We start from the raw sequence: 22,733 nt of genomic DNA on the forward strand, positions 1-22,733 counted from the left end.
GTTATTTCTCCCGTGAATGCTTTAAAGCACAAAAAAATATTTTCTGGTCTTGAAAAAGTGGCCCGGAAAGCACGCAAAATGATTCTCCGCGCAGCAGGTATGACGTTGCAAAAGCTCGTCGGTGGGCAGGTAGTGGCTGTGGCTGCTGGCGGGGCGCCTGCTCCCGGCAGCCCCCACGAGCGCTGACCCCTCTCCCGGCGCAGCCCACCCCAAGGGAGGCAGGCGAGCTCACGCGGCTGCGTTTCATGGCTGTGACCCAGGAGGGTGGTGGGTTTGGTTTTTTTTTGTGTGAGATTTTGCCAAAACAAAAAATCAGAATTAGCCTGTACAAAACACATCTAAACAATGGAACACATACAAATTAGAGTACCCACCCACAGCGCCTAATACATAACCAGTGAGTCATGCCCGGAGCCCAGTGTGAGAAATCTGTGTAGGTGGGTTTTATTTAGTTTTCTTTTTGATTGCAGAGATAGCCTTCTCTCTAGCTAATAATTATTGCACTCTGAACTAATAAGCATAAAGATCTGAGCTTTCCAATGTGTCCAAGCGGTAAATATTTCATCTGTTAGACTTCAAATTTGATCCCTGTGGAAATGCAAATGAATTATGTCTTAGGACCCTAAATCCCTTGCTGCATGTTTGAGTTCAGAGATAAAAAGTGAGATGCTAAACCACTGGGACGAACCCAGTTCGAGGTAGTAGTGACCAAAAGAATTGCCATTAGCTATTTATTCAATCACCAATGCAGAATGTGAAACGAAATGAACAGCAATAGTCTCCTGTGGATAAAAGGACGCATCACAAACATCACCAGCAGTACTGGCTTCTTTCTTATTAGGCTCAGCAAAGATGCGAAAGGTCTCGAAGGTGTGGAGCCTGAGCTGCCTTCTCACGCCCAGCGATGGTCCCTCCAGGTCAGGGCTGGGGCTCGCTGGCAGGGCAGCGCTGGGACACGCGGTGCCACTCCCTGCTCTCTGATCCGCCTCTGATAAACAGGGAGAAGCCCAGTCCGTGGAGACACAACCTCGGCACTTTTCCCGAGTGCTGCACTTTGGAAACCAGAATAATGAAAGAGCACATAGAAGCCTAAGCTGTTTGGAAATGCAATTTGACTTTTAGTGATCTCATTTTAATTATTCTGAGAAACAGATTTTTCTAAGCTCCACAATAATGTATATTTTTACATTATTTAAAACAAGTGAGTTTTCTAACCAGCCTCTGAGGGCCTCAGAAAGTTCCTGCCTTGTAATTGCTGCTGGGTGTCTTAACGCCACAGACATCTGAAGTTTTCCAGAACATCTAAGTGGGCACTGGCTGTAATATAGTAGCCATGAGTATTACTTGACGTCATTGTTGCAGCAGCAGTTGTAAGAAAGCAATGTAATTGTAAGGTGAGATTTTTTTTTTAAAGTGCTCATTGCTAGCCTGACTCTGCCACCTCTACTTTTGTTGCCAGCATCAGTGGGAAAGTAATTACAATTTTTTAGGACAGTGAGGCGCTTTTGAAAATCCTGTCCTTAGTTTACTGCTTCTGCAGTGCTGCCACTTCATTTTTCCCCTTTCTTCTTTACTTCTCATGTTTCCACATCCGTTCTTTCCATCTCTACTTTGGTACCATCCTTGCCTTTGATCTTAATGTCTCCTCTTTTTTCTTATTGACTCCTGGGGTATTCTCCCAGGGTTGTTTTCCCGTTGCACTCATTATGGTCCATAGACAACAAGGTGACTCATTGTGACCCCTCCTCACATTGTGACAAGCCACAGAAATCAATACTCCCCTCCTCCTCTGCTGGAGCCTCCTTCTTTTCACATCCTCACTTAACCTTACATTTCTGATCTTATTTAATTGTTCCTCTGACCATTAACAAAACCATAAAAAGCAAAGCATAACAAAGAAGATCAAGTATTTCTGAAAGCACAGTTGCTTTCTCAACCAGCATTTATTCCAGGAAACTTCAGTGAGCGGGTAGACTTGCTCATGGCCACAGCTGGAGCCATTCAGTGTTCAGTGTGATCAGGCTCAGTTCAGTGTTTTCTGACCTATGGCAATGCTCATGCCAGATGCAGACAGGGTGTAGGACCCCTGCCGTTCACGTTTAAGGTCTTGGTGCAAACAGCCTGGCTTATCTGCTGGTATGGCAAACGCTGAATGGTATGAGTCACTCAGACCCTTGACACACTGCAAAAATGCACGTTAGAGGGAAACCTTTATTCAGTCTCTTGGATTCGTACAGCTTTCCTTTCTTCCATCCCGAATAGGAACACAGCCAGGGCTGGCTAGTGTTTCCACACAGACTCCCCTTAAGTCATGGTCTAGACTCAGCAGTTTTGGAATGGACTGTAAATTATTCTCTACTACCCAGCCCAAAGCAGGCACCACAACAAGGAACTTGGACACTGGGACTTTTAGTTCCCAATGAGATTTTGGTATTCCAGGAGGCTTAAAATTCTTCCATAGCGAATGTCTTGCATAGCCATAGCCCTGTGCATCCTCAAACATTTTTTCAGAGTGTTAAGAGCTCAATGGAAACCTGATAACTCATTACAAGCTCCCTTTCATTTGGACACCTTTCACAGCCAGTCTAAACTACTTTCTTCAAATAGCAAATGCATTTTCTTCCCTCACTCCACTCTAAGTATTGTATGTTTTTCAGTTGGTTCTTGGAGAGTAGTGTCACTTGAAGGAAGATAAACACTTGGCAGCTTTCTCTCAGGCCATGATAGACAGCACTTCTGTGACTCATGCAGCTTGTTTACTCATGACCTGCTACGCTCCACACAAACAGAGCTGTATCTGTTCTATAAGCAGAAAAATAACATCTGTATTGTATAGAAAACTTTTAAATTTTGTTTGTTTATTTGTTTTGTTACTATTATTTGCTTGTAGAGAAGAAAATGCTATTGCTGCCTGGAAATCAGAAAGGTGCAGAACAAAAAACTTCATATGACTCCATATGCCAGATGCAGCCCACAAGTAGTTCCATTATTATTACTTGTCCTCTCAGTAACCTCTCTCTCTTGTGCACAGAGGAGTGCTTGCAGGCACCTGCTTCTCTGAAAACAGCAGGTAATTTAGCCTCCATGGTAGTTATAAGAAGCTCCTCCAGCCCTAAGTGGGGACTTAGAGTCCCAAGCGCCAATCTCATCTGGAGCACGGTTCTCCTTAAAATAAGGTGATAAGTTAAATGCAATGGTACGTTAGGCACAAGAAAAGAAAAAAGTGCCTTTTTCCCCACATTCAGTGTTTTCCAACTGACCACAGGAGCAAACGTAGGGAATCGGGCTCAATGAGATTATGGAGTGCTACCAAACTGCTCCAGTGAAGTGTTTTCCAGATGTGCTGAACAAGACTTTCATTGCCATGAGCTGATTATACAGAGTTCAGCAGGTTGTTACGGTTCAGATACTGCAAATACGAGTTGATGGTAGTTTTCATGTTGATGTACAGGGAAAGCGAGCAGGTCCCATGCTTGCAAACCACATTCTGCTTTTAGTCTGCCCAGTGACATCACTGGGGCTTGGAAGCGGTACGTCACCTGTGTGGGTCCAGCCTGCCGGGGTGGAACAGCTCTGGTGCTGGTGTAAGACCTCACACGCCACTAGCGAGGCACGCAGCCCAGAGCTCAGCAGCGTGGGTCTCACTGGGGTGGCATAGCGTCTCACAGCAGCAGCCGGCTAAAAGGAAACAAGCAGCGCCGTGTGCTGTCTGGACTGCAGTGCCTGAGAGGTGTGCAGAAAAGGGCCTGCAGCTTCAGCAGTCTCACTAGAGATATGTGATTGAACCCCTCCATGTGGACAAATCCGGCTGGACCATCCATATACATTTTCAGTCTGTCTCTCCCAAACCATCCCCTGATCTCTTGCACCTTCCAAGCCTTTGCTGTAGGCTGCTCTTCATTCCTGCTCTCACCTTTACCTCACATTACCCTGCCCAAACCCTGCTTGGAGCCAGGTGTTCCCACGGTGGTGGCTGCTGGAAGGGACCAGCACAGCTTTCCTGCCCTCTTCGTTGATGCCCCCTTTGCTCCCTCCCAGCAGGCAGGTTTGGCTATATGCATTGCTAAGGCTGTGGGACCATCAAGTACTTCCCACACCGGTTCACTGGCAGCAGAACAGATGTCACTCAGGTGTTTCAGCCATTTTAACACTTTGCTAGAGAAAATCCTGTCCCCTGCCACTGTACTCCATCACTTTCTGTGACAGCTTGATGTCACTTGTATTTAGGTAGGTTTTTAAATCGTGTGAGCTCCCCCAACCGAACTATTATTATTTAAGCAAAGGAGATTTCCAAAAGACAGGGGCATAAAGTTTAAGGTCAAGTAATGTTACTCCGCAGTCCATCACTGTTTAGAGTTTAGGGCTTCTAGGTAGCACAGTAAGTGCTACTCAACCCAGTAGCTTTATTCAGTTTCTGTCTCTCTGGGGGTGTTTTTAGAAGGAGCTTATCCAAAGCCTCGATCACAGGATCAAAGCAGTGATCTGCCATTCCTGATGTTCAAGGTCAGCATCTGAGCTGGATGACTGACATTGTCAGCTAGAAACCGCCACCACCCCCCATATATTCCAAAAGACTTCTGTAAACCAAAATGATGCTGTTCCTGGTGATCCCTGCTAGGGAGAGGATGTTGCCTCCTTGTTGTGCTTCTTCCCACCATCCTGCAGAAGTCTCTCATTCCAGCAGTGCCAAGAGACACTCTCACCTCCAAAATGCTAGCAAAGCTTAGTAAATACAGGGTCACAGCAATGCTCAAGCACATTGTTTCAGCGAGGTCAACCCTTCGGGGCTTCCAAATCTGTTGCGTCTCCTGAACAGAAAACTATATGAAAATTCTGAGATAAATGTCCTTGATTTTTCAGCCTGCTACCCCCACTTGAGAGCAACTGCACTCCCTAATTGAGCCCAAATGGAAGAAAACTGAAGTTAGGGCTTAAGGTTTAATGTGGCACCTGAGCAGGTCTACAAAAAAACTTAGTGCCCCTTATAATGTTCCTCTAGCCACTAGCAATCAGGCTCAGACCTGGCTAGTCCTCCACAGGAGAACCCCCTGCTTCTCCTGTCGTCTTCCTGGGTCCAGCCAGGAAATGTTTATTATGAGATGCAGAGAGTGTTGGGATGAGGGAGTGTCTCTGGTTCCCAGCTGTAGGAAGACTATCCAGGGTCTCTGGCACAGCTAGACCTCGTAGGAGGGAAGGATTGACATCTCCCGGCTCTAGGACAAGAATGTGATTATGTAAGGAAAAGGCACAAACTGAGGTGGGATCTCTCAGCGAAAAGTTCTGGTGTCTGTTGTCAGTCAAGCCCAGACTAAGAGAAAAATCCCATCAGCTTTGGGGTCCCAAATCAACGTTTCACATTGGGTTACCTCAGCCAGCTACATTTACCCCTATCACACTCCCACTGCAAGAGATGCCTTACCTCAGTTTGTTCCTTGTGTCTTATGACATCTCAAAAATTTTAGAAAATACAGTATCTTCTAGGTTTTTTACTGATAAGAAATAGCTTTCTCCTGTTCAAATTAACTAAACTTCCTGCTGTCTCTCCTGCAGCCCAAGTTAAAATATGAAACAAATCACAGACACTTCCTGGAAATTTTAGCTCATAATTTGATGAGCTGCGCTTTGTGCTCCACTGGCAACTTCGGTGTCATTTCTTGCAGACCATGACTCTCAGGCGGTGGTGAAACATCTTTGATAAAACACTGTGAAAGTTGCATCCTCGTCTAATTTTTGTTTGTTTGTTTTTTCATTTGCTTGTTTTCATGGTTGCTGCTTTTCAAAATGATTACTCTTCTAAAACGATGGGGACAAACCACAGTCTGGGTAAACCACTGGGGACTGGAAGCTTCCGACTTGGACAGAGCTTCCATTCTTCATAATCAGTGGAACTTTATTTAATCATGAAATATAGGCTCAGGCATGCAAAGAAATGTAAATATGGGCTTGATTCTGCAACTAAGGCAAAACTCACATTGGCCTGAGATGAATTTTTACGTACAGAAAAGCTGTAGGGTTTTATCCCATGTGTGTAAAACACATACAACAGCCCTTTCTTCCTCCCATTTAATTAAAACTAACACAGTGGTCTGAGTTTCTTTTATCTGCCTGTTCCTTCACTGGAATTCATATTTTTATATATTTTTCAATGGAAATACTTCAGAACACCTTAGGTAGACCTCCAAAATTTTACCGATCCTATTAAAAGTATTGATCTCAGAGATGCTTTGGTTGTTGGAACTGTGATCAGGTAAATCAGCACTGTATAGAAACAGTTGCTAAATAGAAAAGAATGGGTGGTGCCCTATTTGGCATCTATGCAGCAAGTGATGTGTGATTTATTATTAGCGAGACAAGTACCTGAGGAGGTCGTCATCCCGAGGAGTCTCAGGCTCTGTCACACGTTTTACTTGCTGCTGCTCCTGCCTTCTGGAACAGTGTGCAACCTCAATCCCGGAGGCATTTCGCTTGCGCTCTGATGAGGTGACCAAAGTGCCCCAGGAATGCAGAGCAGAGAGTTTCTTCCTGCCACAGCCCTGCTCAGTGTTTTTCTCTCAAAAACTGGTAACCAACACTTCACGTTAGTGTGACTGCATGCAAGGAGAAGCATGGAAGTGGGCTTTATGTGCTGTAGTATTTCCTTCTGTGTGCCGCACAGGAGAATTCAGTCCATCCCCGCATTAGATAAAGTGGGCTTGTTAAAACTCCTGTTGACATTTATGGTGAACTTGCTACTGATTTTTAATGGGATGTGGATCAAGCATGAGAGGTACAAGGACCCAGAACTAGCAGTAATGTGACTGTATACTTCTAGTTTGTGTTTGCGTGCACGCTTGTAATTACGAGGCAGCAGAGAGGACCGTTGGTGGCAGCAGATTAGCTCAAGCTTTGCTGAGAGATGAAATAAAAGCAGAATCCTGTGGCGGTGAGTGTTACTGAAAACTCTCAGACAGGCAGAATGAAAGAAAACACAAATGTAGAAAAACAAAGTCTTGGTCTGTGCGATTATTGAATATGTGTGAAGAACAACCACAGAGCGCTGGAGAGCAGAGCTGACCCAAAGCTGAGGAGCAAAGAACGCAGAGGCATGGACAAACGCCATAAATCACCCTGACAGACCTATCGTTAGCGCTGTAGGAAAGACCACCTAGAAGGCCAGAGGGAAGGACTCACCAAGGCTGCGTCTTCTGCTGGAAAGCATTATGGCTGGAGATATGCTGCTTGCTGTAGAACTGCAGCTACTTTGAACACTAATAATAGTGTTTCTTTCCAGCTAATATAAAGCAGGACTTGTTTCCCATGTGATAGCAGAACTATTCAATTTACCAGACTGGCCTGTCATAACCCAAGAGCAAGAGTTATGAGGTCATTTCATTATCACCTCAGTATTAAACTGTCTTGATGAGCCAGTAAAAAATTACTAGATGTGTTTTCTCACAGCTTGAAAACATTATGTCTATTTTCTTTTCAAGGAGTTACTATGACCTCCAGTACAGATAAGAGTTTTCCCTGATGGGGATGAAACAACTTTGTTAAATCATGCATCTCAGCAGCATTTAAACAGGGTATTTTGGCAGAGAGAAAGAGAGATTCTGCTTTCCCTCCCAGTGGCAAAGAGTGTATCTGACAAAAATGTAATCCTCTTTTCCATCCTGTGTTTCAAAAAGATGCCTATTGTCAGCTCGGTTTGTTTATTTACTTATTTCACTGAAAGGAGGAGTCATTTATTTAAAAGTTCACTTGGGAAAACTGAAGCTATTGTTAACTTGTTTACAAATGGTCTATTGACAGCCAGCCATGCTTAGATTTCATTAATCATCCTGATATGCTATAGAAGACATATTAGAGTGTGCAAGGAGACTATCAAACATGGGCTACTGTTGGTCTTTCTTCTTGAGGTGGTTGCTAAACCTTGTGCTGGTTTCTCTTTGATTCTTGAAGGTGGACTAAGCCTACTTGTGGACATCCTGCCTCTCCCTAAAGAAAAGAAAAAAATGCAAAATACAGCTAAGGGAGCATCAAACTGAATGTTAATCTGATGCTTGAAAATTTTGATGAGATTCCTTGTGTGGGGGTCATTCCTGCTGCCTGGCAATAAAGGGCTTTGGGTTGGGCTCCGTATGGTTAAGCTGAGTGACGCTCAACATGGGTGCAGAGCAAAGGACGAGGCAGAGCTGAGTATTTTCAGCATCCTCACATGTGCATTACTCAGTACGGGCTTGTCCTAGAGTCTCATACTAATTATGACCTGAAAGAAAGGGCGGTGCATGCTGGCTTTCTGCAGCCCCAGACTATCGGTTTCACGGCCAGTTTGTCACTGTACTAACTTCACCATTTCCAGATGCAAAAAGGAAACGAATGCGATGTATGCATCCAGCAGTTTTGTCTAGCAGAACTAAGTACAATGAGATTTTGAGGACAGTGTTTTATAACATGGAGATACTACTTTGCTGTTTCTTTCACTGCAAGTATTGAGAGCTCCATGCAATACTGAACATAATCTTCCCAGCCGGTGCTGAGCCCCGTGCTGTTGCAGTTCAAGTGCTAATGCTGTCACACCTAGCTAATTTAAAGCTAGTTCAGGTGTTGCTGTGCTACACCAGGCAGCCACAGAGAGGTTAAGTGATGGGCAGTTTTTTGTGCAGGAATAGAACTGCATCCTGCAGTTTATAACAATCCATTTAACATTGGTATTGCTTTTGCCACTGGCTTCTGCTAAAACTGGGGGACTGGATTAGATGAAAAATCTCGTCAGTAGGCTAAGAAAGAAACAATAGACATTCTGAAGAGTTGACTAAAGCAATTTCAAGTTTAAAAAGACAAATCAATATGTGAAGTAACTTCTGGTTTTGTTCCTCAGTGCTTAGTGTAACGTTAGTACAAAGCGTTGGAGAAAAACAGGCAAAATGCACAAGCTAGGAGGCTGTAACACCACCAAGGAGTGACCAAGAAAGGTGGTTTAGGCCTGGAGATCAGTGGACTGGGATGTTTTTTCTACATCTCTGCCACTAATCTATTATGTGACTCTAAACAAGTCACTTCTCCGAGCTCTCTGCTTGAAAATAGAATTGGTAAAAATTGGAAAAACAATAGGAAAAAAAGAAAAAATCTATAAAAGCCTCATTTCAGACATAAAGAAACATATTCAAAGGAGCTCTACAGACAACAATGACCACATTTAAGGTATTTTAAAACTGCTATCCGATTTGCTGCTGTGCAAGCTTACTTGTGTCTGCCTCAAGCACTGAAAAGCACCATTTCTATTTAATCAAAGCTGAAAATATTTTCTCATTATGACAGTCCTTGAATATAATCAGGAGGTATTTTATCCATTTCATATTAGTATTCCTTAAAGTAAATAGTAGGTTTTGTTTGTTCCAAGGTTTGTATCCATCCCTCTTTATCAAAGCAACAATCTGAGATGGGGGAGGATGGCTCTGACTTGGGGAATCTGTAATGCTTTTCCATAGCACGTGATTCCTTGAATCAGATGAAACCCTCCTGTTGTTCCATGCAAGTTGTACCTAAAGTCACAGTCTGCACATGACAAATCCCCTGTCACATGGATGATGGTTCATCAGTTTTTCCTCTGAGTTTCACAGATGTTGGGAAAATAGGAAATACCTATTTGGTGTGTTTGAGGGCAATAGGATCTCCGTGTCTGCCCCACCCCACCTGCAGTGGTCCTCGTGGCTGAGCACACCTGACTTGTGCAGCCACAGTGCCCCTCCACTGACACCAAGCCTGTATCTGCCTGGAAAGGAGCTCCTTGGACACTAAGTCAAATGGCTTCTCATTGTAGTAGCTACTTCACTTAATCCTTTTAATAAATTCAGCAGTTCAAAATGGTCTTTGGCAGCTGCAAAATGGTAGCATGGCGCCTGGGCTGAAACTTTGGAAGAAAGGAGGGGAGAGTGGTATTAGAAACTGAATGCCCATCGGTTTTACTAGCAGGGAAGCAGTTAAAACACCAGTGTTTTAAAACTTTTACTTCTGAGAGCAGTTGTTTGTAGGGTTTTGTACCCCAGAGAATATCTGTTGCCAGCCGCACTTCCTATGTGTGTAAAGTTCAGCTGAAACGGTCTGCAGTTTTAATGTCAGCAGGTAAGAGAAAAAAAGAAAAGGAGAATGTAGAAGTAGTGCAGAGGCTCTGCTTCTGGCTGCAGGGGCCACCTGGCTGCCAGCCACAGAGCCACTTGGGAAACCGAACACGGCGTGTGCCCCTCACCATTCACCTGCACCCAGCCCATCACGGTCCCCCCTGCTGGACCACCTCCGACACCCCAGGACTCAAAGCAGCGCCAGGCAGAAAGCTCTGCTTTCCTCCAAGCAGTCTGTGGCAAGAGGTGACATTCTTTTAACCAGATTCAAAGTTGTCCTTCACAAAATAATAGCAACTTGCGATTTGGGCTGGGCAGCATTGAGACTGGGAGGAGAATGGCAAAGCTGAGACCTGCCATCTAGAAATGAATACTAGACAGTGAAAAACGTCTCTAGCAAGTACCTAGCAAAGCTCCTCTTCCCCTATAAACACAAACCATGCTATTCTATTTGTAGACTAAACTTCAATATCATAAAGAAAGGAAAAAAATATCTTTTTTTCCTCTTTTGCTCTCAGAGGGTCAGTTTTCTGGCACGTATGCCACCTTTGCTTCCTGGCTGTTGGACACACCACATTAACCCTACAGCTCAATTTTCAGCTGCAGGAAGCCAAGGGGACATGCAGTCATGTGGCATTTGGGAGCGGTGGGCTCTCCTGCCTAAACTATTTGTAGTTCCAGTACTCTTGAACCATGTGGGCTTTCCCCAGGCCCTGCCAGGAGCCTGAACACCGTCCCTTGGATCTGCACTCACTGCTGCTGTTCCCTCCCCTCCCCCCACCCCTCTGTATTTATACATGTTGTAGGGCTGGCAGCTGAAAGTGCTTATTGCTGATGTTTATCTTTGTGTACTGATTGTTGTTCTCTCCTCACGTAATTTTATTGTTTTCTATCCTTAACGCCTGTTATTTGTTGGCAAAGGAAAGCTACTGAAAGCAACAAAAAGCACTCTAGCACAGAGCTGGGCGCAATGAAAAGAGGGATCAGATGGAGCCTCATGTTTTACCCAGCGGACAACGGCTTGGCTTGCCGTCATTTGAAGAGCATTTTTCCCATTCCTCTTTTTCAGAAGCACTGCGGGCCAGGGGGCGAGTGGGGACCGTGGCAGCGGTGGCTGCGGTGGCACTCGGCAGGAGCAGGGCGGCCGGCAGCAGCAACCCCCCAGCGCTCCTCAGTGTGTTGTTTACTTAATGCTTTAACTTGGGGGTTTGCTCTCTACTTACCTGCACACGTAAGAATGGCTGGGATTCAGAAATCGACGCCCAACAATTTTTTCTTGGTGTCTGACCTCCAGGAAGCCACCAATGCCAAGAAGGAGAGAAACCGAGGGCAAAGGATAATGCCGTGCCACAGAAGGGGAAGGCATGCTGCCACACTGTTGAGGCTCGTGTTTCTGATAAGGAACGACAGGCACAAACCTCACTGTGGATTTTCATTTGAACAGCTATAGGGTGCAATGTTTGAACCTAAACCTGATCTTCTTTGAAGTTCAGAGGCAGTTGTTTAAGACTATCTTTGATGTCTAAAGTCTCATCGATGTTTTGTTCAAAAATTTTGGTTTAATCTCATCACTGCTGATCACTCCAGCCACAACCAGCAAATCCTGTCAGCATATATATGCTTAACTGCAAACAGATACGCTGACCCGCAGTTTGCTGCAGGAGCATCAGGGTACATTGCAGGTTTGACACATGGCTGGACCGGAGGGTTTGTTGCAAAGTGGTGGAAGACAGAAAAAGAAAGTTAGAAAAGGGTACTGGAAATTATTATGCAGTGACAGACAGTGTTAAACTCCTTTGTTTCCTGTTCACACCATGAGTTTTAGCCTGCTGCCGATGTAAACATTTGGGCATATCCTCAGGTGACGGACACAAATGGAAGGAAATCAGACAATGTATAACAGGGGTCCTCAAACCTTTTAAACAGGGGGCCGGCGTGCAGATGAGGTGGCAGGCAGTCATCTGTGGCTGCTTGGTTTCCCCCCCCAACCCCTGGTGGGGAGGCGGGAGGGTTCTGTAAATACCGGGGGCCGGATTGAGGACCCTGGGGGGCTGTATCCAGCCCACAGGCTGTAGTTTGAGGACCCCTGATTTATAACAATGAAGATGATACATTTCCAATAAAATTCCTGATCTCTTTTTTGTTTGCTGGAAAACAAATTTCCAAACGAGAGGAAACAGCACAGCAGAGTGTACTGAACAACTCTAAGTTGTCAATAGCAGCTTAGTTGTCTAGAAAATTCTTGCCCTGGCTCATCCCACAATTTCCTGCTCTGGTTAGGCTTTTTATTTTCTATCAGTTTTACTCATCAACTTTATTCTGAATCCCTGATCAGCCAGATGCTCTTGTAGAGAACAAACAGAAGCCCTGCAAAAGCCTGTTCCCCTTTAACAATGCATTTAAGTGCAGGGTTGATACTGAGCACATCAGTAATTTCATGAGGAACAGTATGTCAACTTCAGAAGTCTTGGCCACGATTCAGCAACATATCCCTATTCAGCAAAACATTTAAGCACGTACTTTAAATTCTATGGACTTCAATAAGATTTAAACCTGTACTTAGGAACCTAAACATTTACATAGGTTCTTCCTTCTTCTCACAGCAGGTTTACTTAGCCTTTTAGTAATTTAAGATGGAAAAGGCTATACAAGTTCACCGTAGTCCATCCCTAGGCAGGCACATGAGAGATTAAACAGGTAGGCGACACAGAGCTAGGATCTGAGTGAACTCACCTTTATTTCACCGTGCTCCAGGGGCAGGAGGCTGCAGCATCTCTTCCTGAGTCTTCAAGTCATCTCTTAATCATCCCAACACCCCATTTGTCAGAAGGCTTCATGTGTCTCCCAAGACCTTGATATAAGCAGAATTTTATTGTCAAAGCCATTTGAAGTTGAAGAGAAGCCATTTCTCACTTTTTTAATAAATAGAGATACTGTTTATATGAATAAAAGTGAAAAGTACTTTCCCTAGATACTTTTGAAGCTTCCAAAAATAGACCTAACTCTCAGCCAAAGTTACTGTTGCTGAGCTTCCCCAGGAGAGCACAGTACATGGTACTGCTGTGTGGAATATTCTCACTGCCAGTTAAACTGGTGAGAAATCACGTTTTGGTGGTTTTGTAATAAAACAAAATATTTTGTGGCCTGGCCCCTAATTCTTGGCCTATTTCTAAAGAAACAAAAGGCTGTTTCCATAGCTACAAAAATAGCGGAAACATCTCTGTAAAAAATTAGGCTGCAGTCTAAAACTGAGAAATTTCACAATTTTGCCCATAGTTGAGCAGTGATTCGATCTGCAAAGAAAGAACCTTTTTCTATTTGCAGTAAAACACTGTTCTGTTTGAAAGATGCATTTCGCACTTGATCAGATTTGAGATGTGTGGGTGGGCAGCTTTCACACAAATTATTGCAGAGGCAAGCTCTGTCACAGGACCTCATCCTGCAAGGTGCAGAGTGCTCTCAGTTCCCAGTGGTGTTAGGAGGAGGAGAGGTCACACAGACCCTAACTTTTTGCATTTTTTCACTTCTTTATTCTCTTGTTCTGCATCACAATAAGCTAGATTTTTTACTTGTTTCTGCACTTTTTACCTATCCGAATAATCCCACAGGGCAACCAGACAAAAGAGTAAAAGCTGATAATGGATCTTTTACTTCTGACAGAGAGATAACTGTGAGAGCCATTCGGACAAACACTAAGGACCAGGGGATACAGTCAGTGATACTTGCTTATTATTTTCTGTAATGGAGAGACTATTCACCAGCCAAGCAGACTTTCAGGCTGGGTATGTATAATGTGGAAAAATATTAAGTAGATCAATATAGTAAACTAGAAGGAGCTCTGCTGGGCACCGGTATCACTGCCATCAACTTCTTTTGAATGACACAACTTCTAATAGAACAGGTAGTCACTGGCAAAACTACCTGTGTATGGATTTATTTTCAAATATCATAGTTGCCCACTCTCTCTAGAAATATATATCTTCACAAATGCATGCTCATATGTGATTGCATAACTATTTGCTAAGCAGGAATTTTAAAAATCATTAACACATTCTAGTGTTTTAAAGTGTGTCTTTAACATAGCCGTGTATGCTGCTATGAACACGTAAGCACAAAAATTATCAAATTATAGCATCTTCACAAAGCCTCAGAGTGCTGCAAGGAACACCGGTGGTTCCCCTTTAGAGAGAATACATCATTATTTTCTTATAGACACGACAGTCACTCAGGGCAGAACAAGGGCTGCATTGTTCCTGAGCTTTCTCAACATACAGCCTGAGATGATGGGAACCATCTCCTCCAAACCATCCAAAGATCTTGTGAAATAATTTCACACTTCAATCCTGCTTCATTACAAATGGGATTTTGTTACAGCTGCACACCATAACTAGGTTGCCATGCATGCTTCAGCATGCAACTGCTGCTGCACGTCACCTGTCACTGCAGAGAAGCCCCTTTCAGGGGACAGAAATCTCCGTTATCGCTATCCATTCCTGCCTAAGAACTGTTCTTAACTCTGTCGCTTCATATTCAGGACCCTCATTCAGTAATATGCATCAGTGTGTTTTCTATTAGCACTGTGGATGGTAAAACCCAGTATTATAGCCGGGGTCATTTACACAATTCATTTACTGCCAACTTACAGATGCTTGAACGTTCAGCCATTTCTAGCACTCGAAAGAAAACACCACATTATAGCTGGACTTTACGTTAACTAGCTTAGGTCCTGTTTTTCCACAGGCCAGGTTTAGAACAGGCACTCTGCGCTTGTCTCTTGTGTCCCGTTGACTTGATACAGAATTTCTCATTGAAGCACAGTAATTAGATTTGCTCTTTAGTACTTTGTAAGGTAAAACAGAGGTTCTGTTTAGACAGGTATGTCAAGCCTGCAAGTACAGTGAGCCTGCATCTCAGGTGCTAACTGCAAGCGTATTTTAATCTATCTCAGATATTGCGGGTTTATTTATAAAGTGTGGTGAAACCGGGTATGCCTATACTAAGCTTTGGAATCAGCTCAGAAAAGAGAAAAGGCAGTTCATCTCTCAGATCACCTTTCTCCAAATTCTTCAGAAAAATCTAGGAGCTCCAGCAGCACACCTGGCAGGTTCATGCAGCGAAGCGCTGAGCCCAACAGCTTCGGCCAGCTGTCCCCGCTGGCCATCAGTGGGGCTCGCACCCACATGCCCCGCTGGTGGCCGCCTGGTAGCGTGTCTGGGGACACAGCCTGCGCCCAGAGATTTAAAGGTCAGCACCAATACCTGGCATCCCGCTGGCAGCCGATGCTGCTCGCAGAGCACTGGGGTTACGTGCTGCCAACTTAAGATCTGATTAATATGTGACTGCTGCATTCCTGACTTGCTTCAGACTCTGAATGATCTCAAGTGATAGCCTAAAGCAAAGCATATTACAGGAGGCTAATCTTGAGGTGACAAGACTGTGAAAAAGCATAGCAAGTTCCATTTAGAAGGATTTTTATTTTATTTTATTTTTAGGTGGATCACAGATTGTGGGATGGAAATTAAAATGTACAGCCACCTTCTGAACTGCAGCACGTGTGAGTGACAGCTAGTAAGTGCCCTGAAGTGATGTTAGACATTCTGGAGACAAGATGAGTGGCATTTCATTTTTCTGCAGCTGCGATGAGTTTGCTCTGGCTGTTTGTGTGCACCTACAATCTCTTCCCCTTCCCTCACACCCCACCACCAAAGGGATTCTGCCTCCCACCACGCACAGCCAGTGAATGTTCTGTTTCATCTTCCCCGTCTGCAGGACGGATGCACAGAGATTGCATTTGGGTCTCGATAGCAGGTTGCTGCTATTGTTCCAGCCAGTTAGAAGAGACACTCAGAAAATAAAATATTAAGTCCACTCTAACAGACTCATATGTTGCCCACAGCAGTAGATGGGTTGTGTATAGAAATGCGCATCTTATGTTACAGGCAGCTTTTTTGGAATATAATGTCCCACTAGTGTTGGCTCAACTCCCATATTCATCAAAGGCCCCTAACTTTTACAAGATAAATGGGGATTTAGATTCTAGGAAGCAATTTGCTGTGTTGCATGAAAATTAATGAAAATCTTGCTGCTTCAACAGTGGTAGACAGAATGGTGGAAAAATATTTAGCTCTGGGACTAATTAATAAACCAAGGGATTTTAATGCATTGGGTAGAACTGAGCCAGAGATTAATTTGGCCCATATTACACATACTTTCTGTAACGAAGGATATTAAGCTCCCTTATAATAACCATGTTGTAGGATTCCTACACATTCGATACAGGGCTGCACCAGTTGGCAGAGCTGCACCCGTTTCCAGTTGCTCAAAATTGAGCCTTTTGCAGAGATGGTGGCAGATGTATGGTGTGTCACTTTTGCTTTGTATCGAATTTTGCCTGTCTTTTTATTTTCCTGTGTAACATAACACTTCATGGTCAAAATCTTCTTTCCTTTCTAATGATGAGCAGTGTCTTGCCTTATTGCTTTCAACACAGCATTACACACGGGTGTCACTTCAAGACAGTATAGGTGACAGAATCTAGTCCTTAAACAGGAACTCCAGTTAATCCTAACTTAGACATTTGCAGAAAAATCTGCGAAATGCCAAATTGTTGCCAAGGCTCTTTGCCTCCTTAGAAGTGAGTCGGTAGGAAAGAAACATGCTTGTTTGCTCTGGAGACCTGTCCCCCAGTGGCAAGACACCCAAGACAGCTGGAAGAGGAGGAGAGCAACAGAGGCAGAAGAAGCAAAAGTCAGTTTTCACAAAAGCAAAAGATGATGCCAAAATTAATTACAGCAATATAGCTGTTGCATGCCATTAGGTAAAATCCTTCGGTTACGTCTGCACTCATGAGCTATGGGCCAAGGCATCCTGTGAAATTATTCATGGCGCATTTTGACCCAGGCAAACGAACATTCTCCTAGACAATTCCTAGGCATCCTTTTGGGTGCGAATACAGGCAAGGGATCATTCCCTGCAGGCAGCCTGAAAGCAGCCACCCCGTTTTGGCTGAAGCCTTTCCCTGCCTGTACGGACACAAAATATGTTGTGCCAGTCATTCTGGTGTCAGGAAATGGGCAATGGCCAAATTTATTATTATTTGCTATTAATTTAGAGTTATTGTATACTAGTTATTCTATCTACACTAATAGGGTGATTGGTATAGACATAACCTTAGAGACCAGTCTGCCTCACTTCATTCATTCTGTGATGTAAGGATAACCATGTTTGTCCACCCACATGCCTAACAAGGATGCTGTAAGAATGTATACTCTGTTAATGGTAAAGCATTGAATATTTGGGGACAGGAGGAGGGGACACACATTAAACAGAACCTATTACTTTCCATCTAACTTTGGCATTGCTTATAAATATGCCAACAGCAGCATTTGCTGCCTAGCACCCAGTAATTTTTGTTTTCTGATACTGCGGGAAGGGGAAGAGCCCTGGTTAAACTTATTAGGCCCTCTAAACAAGCAGTAATTCATTTAAGAATTGGCCCTTTTACTCTGCCGGACAACTGCTACAAAACTGTCTCCAAAGCCAGGATGTGGTATAGTGAGCTTGCCTTATTGATCTAACAAGTGAGGCCACGGGTAGAGGGACAGGCACATGCATATCCCAACGTACAGCCAGACCTGCTCGTGTAAAGATCACATAACGAATATTGGCCATACAAAATAACTAGTTGGCTATCAACCGTCCCTAGGGTCAACATTCTCCAAGACCTTATGAAATCAAGTTGGCAGGGTATGAAAGGTATGTTGTTGCTCCCACATGTCTCATGCAAAACTCCAGGAAATTGCATTCATGTTTCTTACACCAACACACACAAATGAGATTCACTTTTTCAGTGCAAGGACACTCAGAAAGACATCATAAAGAACTGCTATCCTCATCCACGCCGAGATTTCACAGTATGAAGTACTGTCTGGAACAGCAAAACCAAGAATATTGGAAAAACCCCAAAAAGAAGAAGTGAGGAGGGCAATTTATCTGCTGAAGATGAGAGAATAAAGAGGCGCGAGGCAGCAGGGCAGTCTGTGCAGCCAGGCCCGGGAGAGAAGCCCTGGTGTTGCCCTGTGTCAGAGGAGGACAGGGCTCCCCAGGAAAAAGGCAGCAGGAGGAGCTCCCAGAGCAGCACAGTGCCTGCCTGGGCTTTGTGTGGAAGCTGCAGGGAGAAAATAGGAGATGTTAACACTCTGAGGAGGCATCTTTAATTTCCTAGTATTGTTGCAGTGCTTAATGTACTGTGGGCTTTGCATTATTATTTTTTTTCTTTACAGCATCTTATATCTACCTCTGCTAGGGCTTAAAAGAAGAGCAGGCTGAACATCTCCCCTTCCCAACGCCCACAGATACCCCAGACAGTGAGAGGAAGAGTCACTTGTGCAGAAGAGATTATGTAGAGTGGAAGAGACGGTCAGTCTGTTGTATGTCCCTCCTTTCATAAGTTCAGGGAATTAATGCTTTCATTAATTCAGCAATCATAATTTAACAACTCCCCTACCACTGATGCTGCTTTGCTTATGTTCTTATTTTGTTCTTTTAATCCAGCCTGTTCAGGTAACTTTGCTGGCCTAGCAGATGAGTCGTGTATATTTCAGCGCTGGAAAGCACTGTCTGGAAAGTATTAATGGTAGGATCTTGTTCAGCCTTGGTGGCTTTTTTCTTTTGCACTGAAGCAGACACAGGGTCCTCATATTGCCAACGATGTTACTCAGATATGAATCAGTAACAAACCAGTGAAGCAGAGAGGAGGAGGAGAGATTAATCTAAACTGCACCAGCTTGGCTGGTGATGCACCAACACTGACACTGCATGAAGAAGGGGTCCCTGCCTTAAGAAGCTACGTTAGCATCTGGTTAGCACTTACACAGCTGGAATCACCGCCCCGGTCCAAGGCCACCCATGGCCAGGAGAAGTTTAGGTGTGGAACTGTGCTTTAATGCTGAGGTGGGAACAGCTGGCAGTGGTAGCTGTGGAGCGCAACCTGCTCCTCTGATGGTGCTTGGAGATCTCTGGGCACTACAGAGTCCCAGCAGTCCGAGCAAACAGTGAAGTTCAGCTTTAGCGGTAGGGTCCAACGAAATGTAGGTGAAACGAGATGATGATACTTGTTCCATTTGCTCTTCAAAAGCCTATTAACTACATTTTTTTCAGTCTTTAGAAATGCTTTAGAAGATTGATTTGTCATGAAGGCTCTGTGTAACGCACATGAAGTGACACACACCTCCTGTTGCTGCCGTACGGTGCTTGCTTAGCTCGATCTATTGAATTGCCTGAGTCCTAATGGAGCGCTGTCCTTTACCGCAGCGTGCAAGCTGAGACAGCCAGGCTCAGAAATTATGTGTTTTGTGGTGGTGGTTTTGTTGTTTATTTATATTTTTTTTAGGGATGCTAATTTAGAAAAGGAAATATTACTGATTCAAACACTGGGTTTCCAGTCTCAGGCAGGCACCTGGGGAACAAGCTAAAGAAACTGGTTTATAATTGTCATTTGCTGATGGCAAAGCTATGAAACAAAGTGACAGTGCTGGGTGTTCCACCAACTGCTAACTACAGCCACGCTGAAAAGCGACTGAACCACAAGAGCCAGACTTAGTTTGCACACCGGAGGAGGCCACTGTGAATGGACTAAGGGGAACTCGAGAAAACAAAATGCTATGATTTCATTTCACAGCCTCATTGTAAATGAAGCCTAAGTCATCCCTGCTGAAAGTCGGCTCTGCCTGGTGGATTTTCTCTTGCTGAACCAAGGGCGACGCAGAGCGGGGTCGAGCGGCAGGAAGAGGAAGGTTTGGAAGGTGACTCACCACCTTGCTTGCAAGCTGAGGTGAGCACTCGGTAATTATGGGGAATATGAAATTAATACCTAGACAGCCTCATTGCTGCCTTTTAATAATAAATAAGAGTACTTCTTCTGGTGGCACAACACTGTATATTTGGATCAGCCAACCTATGAGGAATCCGTGCTTTTTCCCTGGTGTTGGAAAGACACTGCATAATCACGCATAGCAGTACATGTTCTGAGCGTCTGTGCTTCCGTCACATAACAGACACAAAAAGGAACAATCAGGACTAATTATGATGGCTAGTAAAGAAGGGATTCATGCCTTAAGGCCTCTGAGTGCTTATTTCAAATATAATTAAAAACAAGAGTTTAAGGGGGGGAAAGCAGCCTAGTCCAGTAAGCAGAATGATCATAATGTATCCTGTCCATCTAGGTAGATAAAACCTTTCCAGAGTATCTGAATATGCTTAAAGTAAACCCCTAGTAGCCCTGCAACACACTTAAATACCTTTGGTCTCTGAAGTAGTTCACAGGGAAGGAGAAAGGAATCTGGGCTGCTTGTACATGTATGTGGAAAAAGCACAGTTAAAAATCCCTGGAAATCAACCGCATGGCCTGGGCTTCCCGCCTGCTCAGGGTGACACCGCGCCAGCACTTGTCTGCCAGCTCCGCAGCAAGAGGCAGGTCAGCAGGCAACACCACAGGTTTGCCCGATAGTATTTTCGGCTTTGCACGCTAAAATGGTTCTGAACTGTGTTCGCCGGCAATGCCACCAGCGGCCACCGCTTAGTGCAGCTTCCCGAGCGTGGCTGGCACCCACGAGCCGTGCGTTGCGGCAGTCACCAACAATCCTAGATGTGGGCTCCTGCGATGAGATGTGAAGGCCGTATCTTCCAACATTCTCAAGTTGAAGTAAGTCGTTTCTGACCGTACCTGAAATTTGTTCCCGTATCCAATTGGTAGCAGGGGAAACAAGACAAAGACGGCTGTTTGGAACCCTGGAAACCCCTTTGCGTCAAAGCAGCTGCAATGGGAGGGATGCCATCATGACAGCCTTTACACACGCTCCTTCTTAAGCCATTCCTTAGATTTATCCAGTTGACTTCAACTGCTTGACCCCACTGCCGGGTCTCGGGCAGGTGGTGGAATGCTACAGAGAGGAATCGATCCTGTCCGGCCTGGCTAATTGATGCAGTCAAGTCGTCAATACCTCACAGTCATCAAAAGCTACCTAATAGATACGGTATTACCTTTACCGAAAGTTGGGTCTTGAGGTTATCCCAGTCATTAGCTTTTCTGTGCTAGGCTGCAGTCCGAGAACAAAGCAGCCCACAAGACACACTGACTCTTGTCCAGACAATTCTGGAATTATTTTTACCTTCTGCTTCCTGATTGCAGAAGTAATCCATAGTTACCTCCTGCAAACCTGGTCTAGCTTTGCACAGTAAAAAGCGACAACTGGCATAGTTTAGATAATCCGACCTTCTGTCCCACCTGAAGGAAACATGGTTTGACAGAATTCATCTACCCACCTCAATCTGTATTCAAACTTCCATAATGCTCTCCAAACACCAGAGACCTTGTACGGGTGCGCACCCCAGATCCCCAACGCGCGCGCCAGCCCTGCAGCACACCTCCTACCAGCACTCACGCCTGGAGCAACTCACCAACACTGTGGAGGTTTTGGTGCAATACTGTGAAGGCATTTCCTAGGAAAAATCTCTTTTCTGGTTCTTCCAAAGTGTTTTTCAAGGGTCTGTCAGAAATTCTTGAGAAAATTAGGTGGTGATACAGAGAGATTGTCGAATAGCATTATCTGTGTTGTACCTACCTGTACTGGGCATAGACAAACAGTCAGTCCTCAGAGCTGTCAGTTTTTGTCATTAGGAGATTTTTTAGAGAAAATTAACATTACAGGGGAAAATATTTGGAAGAAAAGCCTATGTTTGTTGCAGATAATCCATGTATTTGCTGGTTTATGTGTGTATCTTCGTTTCCCAAGATTACTGCGCACATTAAACCGTGCAAAACCACACACCTAAATAATCATCTGCATGGCTAATCTTCTTGTCTGGTGAACAGTTTCAGACCTAACTCTTCTGCATATAAAAATGTTTTCTTTAGAATGTACCTTCCCAAACCACTTAAACATCTCTGTAGACTAACCTGTGACATAGATGTCCTTTTAGTTACTCTTCATAAAACTTAAACGGCAGTCACGATGATATGGGTTTTCTATGACTGATGTGCTTATTAGGTCTTTCTTTTTTTAATTAAGAAATCTCAATAAAAATGGTGTTTAAAAACCACCAGGGACTTTCCTTGTCTGAGTATTGTAACTTCTCTTACAAAGACATTTCAGCAACCACACAGAAAACTATTTAAAGAGAAAAAGGAAACAGCACATTTAAAGCAAGATGAAAATAAGTGTGATTGATCTGAACTTCTCTTTTTTTTAACTCAAAAGTTTGTTCTTCCCATATTTTTCAGGAAAATGTGCCTGTGTGCAAAAGTATATGATGCCTAATTGGTTCTGAATGTAGAGTTCATCTGTAAATACTTCAGGGGGAGAAGACAATGACAAATCTCCCCCGTTACTCATCAGGATAGAGCTCTTGCTGATTGTCAGTGCACAGCTTCCTGAGCTATCACAATTCTCTTGGTTAAAGCCATATTTCCAGAGCACCATGTATCTGTTTCTGTACTTAATTTAGTGCAGAATATTTAAAGCGAGTGGATGAGTTAAGTCTGAGAGTGCATTTTCTCCTGCTGGCATTTATGCTAGACCAGAAAAGGTAGGGGGAGGGAAGCAGAAAAAGGAAACCTTAACCTTTTAATATTTAAAA

General features: G+C 44.1%; 1 long non-coding RNA gene across 3 annotated transcripts in view; it reads right to left on the reverse strand.

Moving 5' to 3' along the window:
* Positions 1-428: 428 nt before the first annotated feature.
* Positions 429-22,733, reverse strand: part of LOC129735670 (uncharacterized) — a 38,316-nt gene continuing 16,011 nt past the window's right edge. Inside the window, exons 1-3 of one of the 3 annotated variants that reach the window (XR_008731468.1) lie at positions 12,831-13,471; positions 11,321-11,490; positions 429-9,889 (exon numbers count right to left, since the gene is read on the reverse strand). This is a non-coding gene — a long non-coding RNA (uncharacterized LOC129735670). Of the gene's footprint in view, positions 11,491-12,830; positions 13,472-22,733 lie in introns of those variants that run through there. The other 2 variants (XR_008731467.1, XR_008731466.1) reach the window with 2 other exon arrangements.

Source organism: Falco cherrug, chromosome 3, assembly GCF_023634085.1.
Source record: "Falco cherrug isolate bFalChe1 chromosome 3, bFalChe1.pri, whole genome shotgun sequence".
In the NCBI taxonomy this organism is placed as follows: Eukaryota; Metazoa; Chordata; class Aves; order Falconiformes; family Falconidae; genus Falco; species Falco cherrug.